Source organism: Lipophrys pholis, assembly GCF_963383615.2.
Source record: "Lipophrys pholis genome assembly, chromosome: 2".
Lineage (NCBI taxonomy): Eukaryota > Metazoa > Chordata > Actinopteri > Blenniiformes > Blenniidae > Lipophrys > Lipophrys pholis.
Genome location: NC_137636.1, coordinates 21,957,965 through 21,972,813, shown reverse-complemented (window position 1 = coordinate 21,972,813; position 14,849 = coordinate 21,957,965).

Here is a 14,849-nt window from a genome sequence, read left to right as displayed (position 1 = left end):
ATTAACTTCTTGACTGACTTTTATCCATGAATGCATGCTGGTAAACTACAAATGAATTGCCCCTTGTGGAATGAATAAACTTGTCTGAGGCGAACTGCCCATTGTTAATGTTTATAGTGTATTGTTCTCTGCTGCATGTGTGCTTGGTTTCATTACAAAAACAACATTAAAAAAAACAACACGACAGCGCCAACTCATGGCCCAACATGCTAACTACATCATTTTCAGTTTTCCTGCCGTTTCTGTGTAAAGAGACGTTTTTTAAAATGCTGCAGTGTAAACGCAAATCTATTCTCAAATGGAAATGCCAAAAAGGTTTATTTTAATATTTTCACTTAAAACGTTTTCATGTAAACACATTAATAAATCAAAATTTCTCAGAAATGCATGTCGCATGTTTTGTGGGTCCCGTCCCTTTATAATGCATAACATATCAAGAAATGTTCTGCACGACCTCCAGGACAATTTGCACATTGCATACCGACATTTGCATGCATTTATTTATGTTTTCATACTTGAATAAAAGCCGGCTTCAATCTCTCTCACTCACATGTTGGCCACCGGAGAAATCTTGTGCCAGTCATGCTTGAAAGCTTTCACACTTGTTAGCATCTGTAGGCTGATTTCATCCCACTGGCAATTAGCTCGGCGCTCAGTGCAAGTGCGAGAGTCACCGAGCTCGGAGACGCAGCAAAAGCACCATGGTGCAGACTGAAAAACAGATCCTGTGGCGTAAAACAGCATTTAGCCTCCATTCTCTTTGCAAACAGCATGTCAGCACCTGAACATCTCCTTTTCAGTGTCTGATCTCAGCTGCGGTGTCACGACATAAACAATTCTTAATTTCTACGTCGTTTCGTAGTTAATCTTCTTTATTTTATTGGATGGAACTCTTTATTTGCTTGTTATGACAGCTGATTATGTTCCACAATTAAGTTGCTTTCACAGTTTATGCGTAACATCTGCTCTGGGTTTCATGACTTATGTCTTATTAATTAGTGGCATAATTTAAATGCGGGCAGCACAGCTCTGAAATGTGAGGTTTTTAGGGTATTAAAATGTGTGATCTTGTACAGAATGACCTTCCATGGTGTTTTAAGAATAAAAACAGGTGAATACTGATAAGCTGTTAAAATATCAGTTCACGCTATTACCATGTCCAACTGTCTTTAATTGAGAAAAACAAAGCCAAAAAAGAAGTTTTTTGATGAAAATGTATTTATTCTTAACATATTCTGTTGTTTTGTTATTTCTATAAGGTTAAGCTCTTTCAAACACTTTAATTTCAGGTATTAATGCATCAAACAAATACATTTTGGTCTGATCTATATGTGGTTTGAGGTCAATATTAGTGTTTTCTTGTTTTCTTTATGGATCAACAAACTTTATATGCTCCCCTCAGCTTTTCTGATTCTTAAACTAACCAATATTGAATATTAATCAAAAAATGTTGCAGAATGCGTCACTATTTGGATGAAAACACATGTCTAGCAGGACACTAGTACTATTCAAATACTTTTTTGAACTATAAATTGGATAATATGATAGTATTTTGGTTCATTACTGCATAAATCAGTTTACCCATGTTTTCCATTGATACACGGGCACACACACACACACACACACACCCATCTCAACATAGATACTTACTATATACATACACATATATAACACAGTTATCTAATTAAAGGGTAGGAAGAAGTAAAACATTTTTAATACTATATACGATTACAAAAATTATTTACCCTAAATTCTAATTACATACTTAAAAAATCCTCAAGACTCAAAAATACTGCATAATTAGAGTAAAGTGAGTATTTGTTATGCGTGTCTTTCGCCTGTTTTTATCATCAAATGACTTATCAAAGTCACATGATTTCAATTAATTCTGTTCATGACTGAAACTATACGTGTGCTGACGGCGCTCTGAAGGGGACGCAGTTGTCGGGAGGCGCCCAGTGGGAAAGTGGGGCGGTGAACAGTGTGGGACGGGGTGTTAGGGAGGGAGATGCTCGGCTTCATGACCACAGCTTCTGCTGTGAAGCACAGAAAGAGAACGAAAGAGAGGGAGGAAGGAAATTTCTCCATTGCAGAGGCAGTCAGGCAAAGGACAGGAGAGAGGGAGAATAAATCAGCCCCGGTCGGGTCTCTGGTGACCACCCGCGGCAAGGGAATAGTGCAGAAAGACAGAGCGAGCTGGCGGGGAGGTGGGGGTGGAGGGTGGGGGGGGTGGGTGTCAGTGGGGGCTGAGACTACAGAGGAATAATGTCCTTTTACTGTATTTCCCTCTCCAGCCAGCCCCAGTGTGCCATCTAAATCTACCTTCAGTCATTTAATGTCACACAATCCCACCCCTTCAATGAACCCAGCCATGTCCGACACACACACACACACACACACACACACACACACACACACACACACACACACACACACACACACACACACCTCCTCTGACGAATTAGAATTGCCCTGGCTCAATCTTCCAGCTAAACCCAGTCTGATTTGGCAAATGGTCAAAGTGGCCATTATGTGGCAACACGGGCCACGTCAAGGAGAAGAGAAAAGCCGCGGGTGATTATTAGAGAATGAAACGGGGGGGGGAGAGGCATAGGAAACACGCCACAAATGAAACCATTCATAAGTTAGAGGATACACTCACCTATCGGGGGGAACCAATCGGAAGTAGCCAAGTCTCAGGTGAGGAAAAAGTGCCCCAGTTAGCCTTGGAGAAAGGCTGTGGACGCATTCTATGAGCCTTGATTTGCCAAAACGTTACAGTGAAGCCAATTTAAGTTTACAAGGTGTGATCTAGAGTCTTAAAATTGTCCTCTCGGTGTTTAGTTTAACATGTTTCAATTACATTTTTTCAACCCTATGGCTAACATAATGGAATTTTACACAATCAGTTCAGATTACCACACTGGAAAATAAATCAATACAGCCATTGAACCATGCACATGAACTATTTGCTGTTAAAAACAAAAAAAATAAGGTCCCTTTTACATGATAATGTATCAAGTGAAAACCTTTTTTGCGTTTTCTCTTCGGAAACGTTTGCGTTTGCACTGCAACGTTGTGAAAATGATTTATATGTTTACATGCAAATGGAAGAAATACTGAAAACAAAGTAGTTAGCATGTAGCCATGAGTTGGTGCTGTTGTTGGTGAGCAGTGGTTTGAACTTGAGGTCTGAGACTCCTTTTGGTGGACACTAGAGATCACAGTGGTGGTCCAGAGTCTTTTCCTAGTTAACCTAAAACTGAGGCTCCGTTTACACAGCGCAAATGCTGAAAACTATGTAGTTTTTATGTTTGGCCACTAGTTGGTGCTGTTGTTTGTTTGTGTAATGAAATCAGAGAACGAAACATTAACAGTGGGAGTACACGGACATACGACATACGGTAGATGACCAAGTGGGATTGTTATTACAGTGACTGTCAAATATAAAACCACTAAGTCCCAGGAGAATATACTGCAGACTGGGAGTCATGGCAGACACGCTGCTGGAGGAAACATTGTTCTTATTGTCCATCAACTGTGCATGTGCAGTTACTACAGCCATGGTGTGCATGCACAGTAGCAGTGTTTCAGAAAAGTTGCATTTTCCCCCTTTTCCACGGAGACCGAGTTGGAATATTCAGTGCATCTGAGCACCTTTTGTCATGTAAAAGGTCAGCCAAACCAAAACACAATGAAAAAATTCTTTTTTTTCTTGAAAACGTTGGACAAATGGGGCCTAATTGAACCTTAATGTCAATGTTTGAAACAAGCGCTTCTGCTAAATACACAAAAATATAAATAATAATGTAAGATATTGAAAGTAATCTTGGAAAGCGTCCTCACTAATTAGAATTTTTTAGCAAATCAAATAATAAAATAAATTAATAAAATGGCTTAACCTGGTCCTGAAAAGCTAATTTTATTTTAACTTTAAAGCTTTAATGTGGCATAGAGACAGAAGACATGTTACAGTAAAAATATCAACATTGACCTCTGACCTCTGACGGGTCCCAGACCCACAGTTGGAAACCACAACACTAAGCAGCTATGCTGTTTGCAAATAATCATCAAAGGAATGTCATGTGAACAGTGTTGTGGTAAACAAAGTGTGTGTTTACATGCTGGACTGTGTGTGAACGCTTCAGTGTATCAGCACTGCAAGCCAATCTGCAACTGCTCAGTTGTAATGATGCAATTTATTCTCGGAGGTTGCAGCTTCGACTGGGAAACAAATCTGCAAAGAAAAAGTGTTTTTTTGAGGGTGAATTAGTTGTTTCCTGAGACGTTTGAATGGAGCTGAAGCTGCCGTCCGGCTGGTCTAAACACCGATGGAGAGAGTGAGTGTGAAGAGGCAGCGAAATGTAAATTGATGGAGATGTTTGGCATGCTCTGTGTGGTATTTCCTCTGCCAGGTTTATGTTCACACTCCTGCTCCGCGAGCTGTGTTTCATCTTAAGTGAGTTTATTCAAGGCAGGTCAGTGTGCTGTTTTTTTTTTTTTTTTTCCCTCCTCCTGAAATAAAACAAGGAAACAAAGGCAAACAGAGACAGAGAGAGAACAGCAGCCCATTGCTCGCCCATAGGACACATTTAGTAATCCTCCCAATGATGTCCAGGGCCCAGTGATGGTTACCAGACCTGCAAATACCCCTACACACACACACACTCACACACACACACACACACACACACACACACGCACACACTCGCACACACGCACACACGCACACACGCACACACAATCCATTTTTATTGTATTTGGGTCTGCAGCGTTGTATTTCCTCCCCTCTCTTAGCGCCACACACACACTGCACTCGAAAACAAAAATCCATATTATCGAGCGGCCAGTGTCACCACAATTATTCTTTTGAAACAGCCATTGAAAACAAATTACATCTGCACTGCGTTTTCATCCGATTGCTCTGGGTGAGCAATGCTCAGCGGCTGGGCTTCGCCGACCCGCCGACCCCTCCCCATAGGTTTGCTGTCTATAGCGCAGTGTGGCTAAAGACCGCTACGTGTGCACGTGTGTGTGTGTGTGTGTGTGTGTGTGTGTGTGTGTGTGTGTGTGTGTGTGTGTGTGTGTGTGTGTGTGTGTGTGTGTGTGTGTGTGTGTGTGTGTGTAATAATGAGATAAAAGATCTGGAGGGAGAAGAAGGAGAAGTGGAAGGTAGAAAGCAATACAATGGACACATTTTAGAGTTTTTAACCATTTGTCTTTGGTTAGAATTCAAAGGTGCAAGCAAAAAAATCTATGTATCCCACTGGTGTGTTTTAGGTGTGGGTGTTTCTGTGTATTAATGCTTGGATAGAGGGCAGAATAGAAGTACAATGGACTACATGACAACGTTTCAAGAGAAAGCGTGTTATTTTTGCCATTTCGCTGCTACTGAAAGGTTGTGTTTTTTCTGCGCACACCGAACTGGATCATTTTCAAAGAGTTTCGTTTGCTCCCGTTTACATGGAGATAGAGTGGGAGCGTTTAAAAAAAGATGTGTTCGCTGTAGCTCCGAGCACAATTGTCACGTAAACGGCGTCTTAGTTTCTGAGCGTTCAGTCACGCATCAATTCGTGATGGCTGCCATGTTGCTGCAAAACCTCCAGCGTTCTTTTGTCAAAAAGCACATTTATTCTATTGCCATCTATGGTGAGATTATTAGCCCCAACATCATCATGCAGCCATTTACACATTGCACCTATTTATCCATGATACAAATAACACATGTAGATTAAAATAATTGTAACTAAAACACATATTTAAGTATTAGACAATCAGAAGTTTGACTGGTTTCATTTCAGTTCAATAAAAAAGATATTCCAAAAAAATTAAGAGAGGGAGGGAAGAAGTAGTTAATTTGCCTCTAAAATGTAAGAAAGAAAACCCCATTAAAAATGTGATTGCTGAAGTAAAGATTTTACATTTTGTTTAAAGTCTTCACAGTTGTACCTCCCTAAGTTGATAATTATTACATGAACTGCAATAAATAATCAATTGACTTTATTTGTATTGTTCATTTTACCTCTCAATACACTTTACATGATCAGTCACATTCGTACACCACTCTGACTGCCACTGAAAGCAACTTGTGGTTGGCTGACTTGTCCAAAGACACTTCGACACATGGACAGGACCACTCGGGGGCTCGAACCAACAACAGGCTAAACGTGGGATGGAAAGACGATTACAAATCAGTTTTATGTGATTTTTATAACGGGACGCAAAATTCATAATAATGCAGAATTACATTACAACGACTAGAAGGTAAGACTAAGTAACACGTTACTGGCATCACTGTTCATTACAGAAACAACCAGCAATAACCAACCAACAAATCATGATCTGACATGATAACTACGTCGTTTTTAATGATCAAAACGTTGGCATGTAAAATACAAAACTTTTCTGAAATGAAAATGCAAAAACAGCATAAATGCAGCCTAAGTTGCATGATTAAAGAGACAGGAAATGGGATTCTTTCAGGTCATTTCTTGGTTTGGACATCTGTACGTTTTCCATGAAAAGGTTTCTATAATCCAGACCAAAATATTTCCATTGCTTTTTCAAATAATTTTCTTATGGTTTGTGCTTTTTTTTCCCTGTCTGTGCGAAAATATAAAACTGTAAAGAAGTAAGTCAGTTTCTTATTTTATTGATGAATATATTGTTGATTTTTCTCTCATGTAAGTGAAAAGGTGAAACAAAACCCACATAACACAGTCAAAATACAGTAAAACTACCCAGAAAGACAATAGATTTCACAATATACATCAAATATATGTCAAAGACAAATCTTATTTTGAGAATTTGCACAGATATACGTTGATTTAAAGAGCAGGTTGTCTGACTTTCTAAACAGTTCTGCACGAGCAGGTTTACAGTCATTGATTATTCCACAAAAGTCCTGGTGAAGGTGGGCGGGTGTGATTGCCGGCCCTACATACATGTAACCACGTTAGTCCATCTAACAGCGTTAGCCGGCCGCTCAGCAGCACACAAACTCCTTCCAATAGCATCAGTCCGGAGGTGCCATGTGACAACCGGAGAAAACAACAACTAATATCCAGCCGCCACAGTCGGTAATTAATCCTGGCTCGGCTTTTCTCCGCCGAAGAGTGCAGCCGGGGCTAGAAGGCAGGATCCCTTTGTTAAGCTTTGACCACACAAGTCACCTCGCCGGCCCTCCCGAAGCGGGGAAACGCCAACTTTGGAGTATTAAGAAAACCAATAGCCTTGTTGACATGAACACGGAGGCCTAACCCCCGCAGCCTCCTCATATGAAGCATTGATTTTTCTGTCTGGCCACAGTACTGAACCCATTCATTCTCTATGGCCAAGCACAACACACACACACACACACACACACACACACACACACACACACACACACACACACACACACACACACACACACACAGGGGCCCGGCTAAATGTTCCTCTCATCCTCTCAGTCTTTACCTTGGGGGTGGAAAGTTGAGGATTAAAGTCACCCCTCCTCCTTCAGGTTTCACCATCACTCCAGAACACACACACACACACACACACACACACACACACACACACACACACAGACACACACACAGACACACACACACTCACACACACAGGTACATGGGTAAACATACAGCGAACTGGCCCACACATACAGTTGGCCGGGTGCACCGAGGCCAAAGGGGGGGTGAGGTTAAACGTGACGCGCTACAGTCGAGGGGGTTCTGTGCTTCGATCTCTGGGAATGCAGGTCACACATTCACATCGTGAGGCGCTTTTAGACACAAACACACAATAGTGCTACACACTCTGGTGTCATCACACACACACACACACACACACACATACACAGGTTTGCTGGTTAGCTAAACTGCTAAAGCCTTTGTTCGGTTCTTTGTTCTCTTTATTGTCTTATTTTCCCAGTAAATTAGGATTAAATGTGTTTCTGAAGCTATTTTGTGGCTAAAAACAGAAAATGTTCATTATCTATCTTTTACTTGATTAGCTAGCTGACTAAATAAGCGCACCCAGCCAATAAATTGAAGTGCTGCTACTGACATAATCTGATCGAGCAGCGCAGGAAGAACGGTACATATATCCTGCACGCTGGATTAGAAGAGGAGGACGAGGAGTGGCCATTTGTCTGATTAGCAATGCATGGATTAGCATCACAATAGGCTGAGCTGAGACATTAGCATGAGGGAGGCTAACGAAGAAAGAAGACGCAAGGGAAGGGAAATTGAATAAACAGCACATTTTCAAAGCATTAGCCATGCCAGATGTCATTAAACATTTATGGTGGCGTTCCGGCGGTGTGATGAGCAGTTTGATCAGGGGAGGTGGAAAAGTTCTGCTTTTGCTTTAAAGCCTTTTCTCTGCTCATACCTCTTAACTTAAGCAGACATTTATCTGTGGTGTTTCCATTTAGTATGTTCTCTGCCTTCAGAGACAATTTAGGAAAAGGAGTAGGTCAACCAATGGAAAACATTCAGGGCCTGTTTACATGGCAACGATTTCAAGTAAAAAGGCAAAACTTTCATTGCGTCTCTGGGAGTCCGTTTACACAACAATGGTGTTCGGAACCAGTGAGGACGAAACTTTTAGAGAACGGCTCTAAAGATGGAACATTTAGAAATGGCTACAACTCTGTTGCCATGTAGACAGGCAAAAACAACACTTTCTGGGAACGCTCTGGCTCCATCGCAAAAACGCGTTTTCACTTGAAATGTCGTTGTGTAAATGTGACCTCATTTTGGTTTAAGTGGGTAAAGCCTCTGGATCACCTCTGTGATCTCTGGTATCCAGCAAAGTGGATCCCAGATCTCAGGTTTGAGCCACTGCTCCAGCCAGATTCATTCATAGTTGTAGAATCTGATTCAAATTGATTTGGTCAATTTGTATTTCTGGTTGTACCATGATCCTCACAAATCCTTTTGTTTCTACTGTGAGCCAGAAACAGCAGTGATCCTCATGTTACATCTCACAGACAGATGAAGTCATTCACCTCAATTGCTACTGAAAGCTCCTCTAAATGTATTATAGTTCCTATAACGTCGTCACTTTCCAATCAGTTAACAAGTGGAGATCCGTGAGTGCGGAGTAATAACAGAAGCCTCATTTCAGGTTACGACCACTTCAGCTGGTAAAGCTGAAATGTGAAATTAAAAACACAGTGAGGAAAGAAACACAAGCAGCAAGAGGGAGTTCAGGGTATTGCCCAAGGGCATGTGGACTGAATGGGTTCGGACCACCAACTTTTGTCAGAAGAACCTCACAGAAATACATGTGTGATGGTTTATGGTCCTGGATAGTGTTACTCTGTACTAACAGCTTTTACAATCAGAGGTTCAAAGGTTCAGGGTTTAACTTGTTTTCCTAGTGCAGCCGTGTCCAACATAAGGCTCGTTGGCCAAAACCGGCCTGCAAGAGGCCCCAATCCTGCTAAGCCACCAAAGAAATTGTATACATTTCAAGAAAACATTGAAACTCATTTCTTAAGAGTAGTCACAAAACACCACACCGAGACCTGAGCTGAGATATTGTGATGCTGCCATGAAAGCTAGCTACCTGGTTGCTATCAAACTAGCCTCAAAGCCATGCTGTGAGGGGGAGTTTGTAAAAACATCCAGAATGTAACTGCTATAGAAGAAGTTTTCTGGACATTTTACTGCATTTTGCACCAGAAGGTTTCATTAAAATTGGCTTTATGTTGAGATTGGAGTCATTTTTGGAAGTAATTGTTTGGTTTTACTGTGCTCGTGGTGCGCAATAGCATTTTCAGAAAAGTTGCACTTTTCCCCCGCAGTCGGCCCATTTCCAAACAGTTCCACCTTGGGAGCAGTTTTCAAAAGGTTGTATTTTCAGTGTCCATTGTCGTGTGAACAGACCCTAAAAATGGTACAAAAGTTTTCTGTTTTCACTTGAAAAGTTTTCTTGTAAACAAGGCCAAAGAAAGAATTTGGCAAATATGTTCATTGGTACAACTCATACTCTGTTCTGCTGCTCATCCAACAAATGCATGCTCCTTGCAAATGTGGCACCATTCAAAAGGAAAATCACCAACAGTTGGAATCGTATAACATTTATCACCACAAAGCATTGTTACAACAAAGTAATAATCCACCAAACACAAACATCCCAGCTCTTTGTAACATTTAGCGTGCTGTAATCAAATACATTCTTCTGGGAATTAAACATCCTTCACTCCATTTTAACATTTCTCTGTGTCCAGACTGCATTCGTTCCACTTTGAGCTATTTTCCGCCACACGTCCGGGGACTCGTGAGGCTTGTTAAATGCCAGTGGTGCAAACAGCGAGAATGTGACACTGATTTTGATCACAGAATTGCTTTAGGGACACACGGCTTGTGGAAGCAAACGCTATTCATTTCTTTTATTTTTGCTTTTTCAACACGCTGGCCAGTGCAAATTGCAGATAGGGGGAGTCTGGGAAGAGGCGGAGGTTGTTACTGCCCTGGGATATTTATCCCAGGAAAATTTTCACAGGAGATATTGTGTGATCTCTCCTTAACTCTGACAGAGAAAAAGAGAGAATGCCGAGGGAAAACAGAAATTGTAATCACAGTATGCTTGAGGGAAATGCATGCAGCTCAAGAGAAAAAAAAGAACCATTACAATCTGAGACTTGTCTGTGTGAAAAACTGAAAAGAAACTAGCCTTGCACTTTAAGTAATCAGTCCGTGTACCACTGAGACCATAGGAACAACGTGTTAATGCAGCTTAATCTCTAATGCCGAGGGGATACAAACTGCACACAGTTTGACTCAATGTTTCTTTTGCTAGTCTATGTACAACTGGTATTACATTATGGAAACAGGGATTTGGAATTAGGCTCATTCCACGAACATGAATTGCACCATGATTTACAACAAAGCCCTACAAAGTTGTGACAGGGGGTCATGAATATAGAAAAGTGCATATACAAAGGAAGGGATCAGCTCCGGTGAAAAGAAACTTTCTGTCAGAATCCACACTGAGAAAGAAAAAAAAAACACCTGCAGTTTAAGGTCATGAATATAAATGCCTTGTGTTGTTATTACAACAGCATTTATATACAACACAAAGCTGTACTGAACAGTATAGATTGTTTTTAATCTTATTGCTGGTTCAAATGTTATAGTGTTCAAATGAAAGAATCATCAATGTACCTTTACATCACTGTAAAATTACTGTTTTGAGCCCTGTTCATTTCTGTCCAGTGTTTTTTTTAACCCACCTCTAGTCTGTTCTTCATTGAAACCATCTAAGATTGAAGCTTAAGTTTAATTTTACAAAAGAAGTAGGACACAATCAAAAAAATGAAGACCAAAGCAGAACAGAAGTTATGAGCGAATTTGCCAGTTTAACACAAAGACATCATGACTGATGAGATCCTGAGATCTAGAATACGTCAGCCAAACTATTCCTGAACCATTTTGCTTCAGGTCATAGAAAATGATCCTGTTAAAAGAAATGTAAAAAAAATGCTGAGACATGATCCATGGATAGGATGGGTAGTACGGGTGTAAGGTCAAAGTAACATCTCCATGGATGGTTTCCTAACAGATTATTGTCCAAAGCTTCACTCAGCCTCAGCTGGCTTGCCTTCTACCCGTAATGCATCTTGTTGGCCTGTGTTTCCCAGGTAACCCTCATGTATTCCTACCCCCTACCTGAACCAGGGTTCAAATCCTGTGCGCAACCCCCCTGTCAATCTTCTCCTCTTCTCTCCATCTAACCCCTAACCTCAACAAACTGTTATCTGACTTCAGTGAGTCGCATCTTGAGTAACAGGTAGCTAGGCTCTAGGATCAGACCCAAACAGACCATCCTGAGCCCCCCATGTGCATCCTTATGGCTCTGGTATTATTATCTTCCTTTGATTGATACTCAACACTGCAGACTGAAGACACCTCTTAAGCTTTGGAGATTTTCTGACTCGGTTACATCCAGTGATGCCAGTAACGGGTTATTCTAATATGACCACCTTTTTCAGGAAGAAGTAACCTTAACACGTTATTATTTCCAAACCAGTATTCAGATTAAAGTTGCTTATCCAAGTGTAGAAGTAACCCCTTACACACTTTATTAGCAGTACAATAGAAAGAACTGTCAATCAACAAATCCAGCCATAAGTTATTATTGTAGCGTCCCGCAGGACGTTGGAAAGGAAGATGAGTTTCTTGTCTGTAAAGCCGCTTTACTTCTGAACAGAACAGGCGCGCACACACACACACACGCACGCACGCACGCACGCACGCACGCACGCACGCACGCACGCACACACACACACACACACACACACACACACACACACACACACACACACACACACACACACACACACACACACACAAACACACAGTCTCCTCACCCTCGCACACCTGACCCGCCCCTCTTCTCCACTCTCAGCCAATCACATGCCAACTCCCTCTCAGGGTGTGTTCCAGCAACACAAAAGAATAGCAGCCAACAGATCATCATTACTGAACCTTAACATTGCAGCAATACACAACTACAGAGATGTTACACTATTTTTGTAATTTTCCTTACCTTAGTAAAAGATATATTGGCAGGACGCCCACCCCAAAAAGGCAAATAGTGTAGTAGCATAACATTTGGATGGAAAACTTATTTAAATTAGGTTTGAGCACAAGTGGATTGTTGCAGATGTTGATGTCAGGCTCTGTGTCACTGTCTGAGTATATCTGTGTGTAACAGAGCAGACAGTCCACAGACACACAGACAGAGAGTAGGAGGTGACTGATGATCCCCATCACATCACTATCAGTTCTTCATAACACTCAATATAAACACACACACTAACACACACAGTAAACAGAAAATGACCTGAGACATACATCACAGATGGAGCTGCTTCTGCTTGTTCAATACATGAATCCGATTACAAACAGTTTACTGATTTTAGCCATTGCTCTCGAGGTATAGTTTCCACATGGATGACATCACGCTTTTTATCAACGATGAAGAAAACAATCAGGGAAACAAACCATTCTGTGGGAAGAATAACGAGTCATTATCATGAGTATTTCTGTCTTTCCTCTGTTGCATTAACGCTGCTCAGTCTCCAGTGTCAGCAAACCGTTTTCTCAAACAAACAGCCCTCCGAGTGAATTGCAATTTTCTTTTCTTTCCCTTTCTTTTTTTTTTCTTATTTTTCACTCTTTTTTTTCTGATGGGCCACTGAACCCTTTCCCTGGCTGTGTATGCACCAGCAAACATGCTGATACAATCTTAAAGGTCATGTTCTTTTCACGTTGACAGAGGCCTTCCAAAACTTTGACGAGGGGGTCCCTCTAAAGGATAGCGCCGCTGCCACCGCTCCCGCAACCGCGGTAGCAAGCCGAGCCGGAGCCGAACTGATTAATGCTCTACATCAAAAGACCCTTTTTCCTATTCAACCTGCATTTCCGGGGGCAGTCATGCTGAACCGGGATGGCCCATCAGCTCCCACGCTGCATGCTTCCCAATCTTACTCACTGGCATGTAAAAGGATAAAATGATTATTGCTGATGAGCAGCAGTTGCGTTAGAGAAGCGTCTACACCATCCAATCATGGAAAATGAGCTAAAAGCTAAGTAGATGTACTTCTGATGGACACTGAATCATGTACGTCCACAAACAGGCTGTTGTTCGAGTGCAGCAGATAATGTCGGAGCGGAGGTAACGCAACAGTTCAGAAACTTCTCCTTTATTCAATATGTGAGACATACGTCAGCGCGAAGACTCGCTGAGCAGTTTGCACACGTAGGCATGAGTGTGAATCATCTCCTGGTGTTTGCGCGGTGTGTTTATGTCAATGTTGGAGTACTCTCGCCCGACAGCTCCTCTCTACCCTGCCTTGTTTTTAAAAGGCAACCATAATGGCCGGTAAGGACAGCCTTAAGAGCTACTGGCAGCTTGAAGCTTGACGCAACCAAAGGTCATTGATTCCCCCCTCTGCTCAACGCCTGCTCTCTTTTTTTTAAGCAATTCATCGAATTTTGGCATTTTGTGAACACACACAGGACAGCTCGCCGACAAGCCGACCTTGACAGCGAATTGGATAAATAAACCTTCAATTTAGCCCGGCTCTCCTCCACTCCTTCTCCCCGGCGCGGCTCGCAGGCTCAGGCAGCCGGTCCCACCGGGAGCCTTCACCTATCCATATCGTTCAGCCCACGCTCAGCTCGCCGCTCCCTCCCCTCCTCCCCGGGCCTGTCGAGCGGAGCTGCCCTCAGCGCTGTGACAAACACGGCCTTAAAGATAAGCTAACAGCCCCCTTGCGCTCCAGTCAAAGTCAATCCTCGCCCTGCGTCGGAAATTTAATGCCAATTCCATCTCCCAGCCCCGTCCATCCCATTTCCGCGGCCGACACCGTACCCTCCACCTCCGTCTCCGTCGGCTCCCATCAAACCCTCTTTCCCAGACACAAACATGCGGGGTAATGCAGACGTGCACTGACATGCATGCAAACACACACTTCTTCATACCTATCAGATGGGCTTCAGCATCCCGGGGGTGGGGGCGGGGGGGTGGGGGTGGTGAGAGCACTACTCCATAACAGGTAATGACATGGCATTTAATGATACTGTCCAAAATGATCCGGGCCTCTGCCGACAGCTCCGGCTGCTCTGCATGGAGGCCGCGCAGCCGAGGAGAACCAGACAAGCTTGGCTGGGCCTGCTGTGTGTGTGTGTGTGTGTGTGTGTGTGTGTGTGTGTGTGTGTGTGTGTGTGTGTGTGTGTGTGTGTGTGTGTGTGTGTGTGTGTGTGTGTGTGTGTGTGTGTGTGTGTGTGTGTGATTTCCCAAACACAGCACAAGCAATACTGTATGTTTCACTGGAGCTGTCGCCTGAT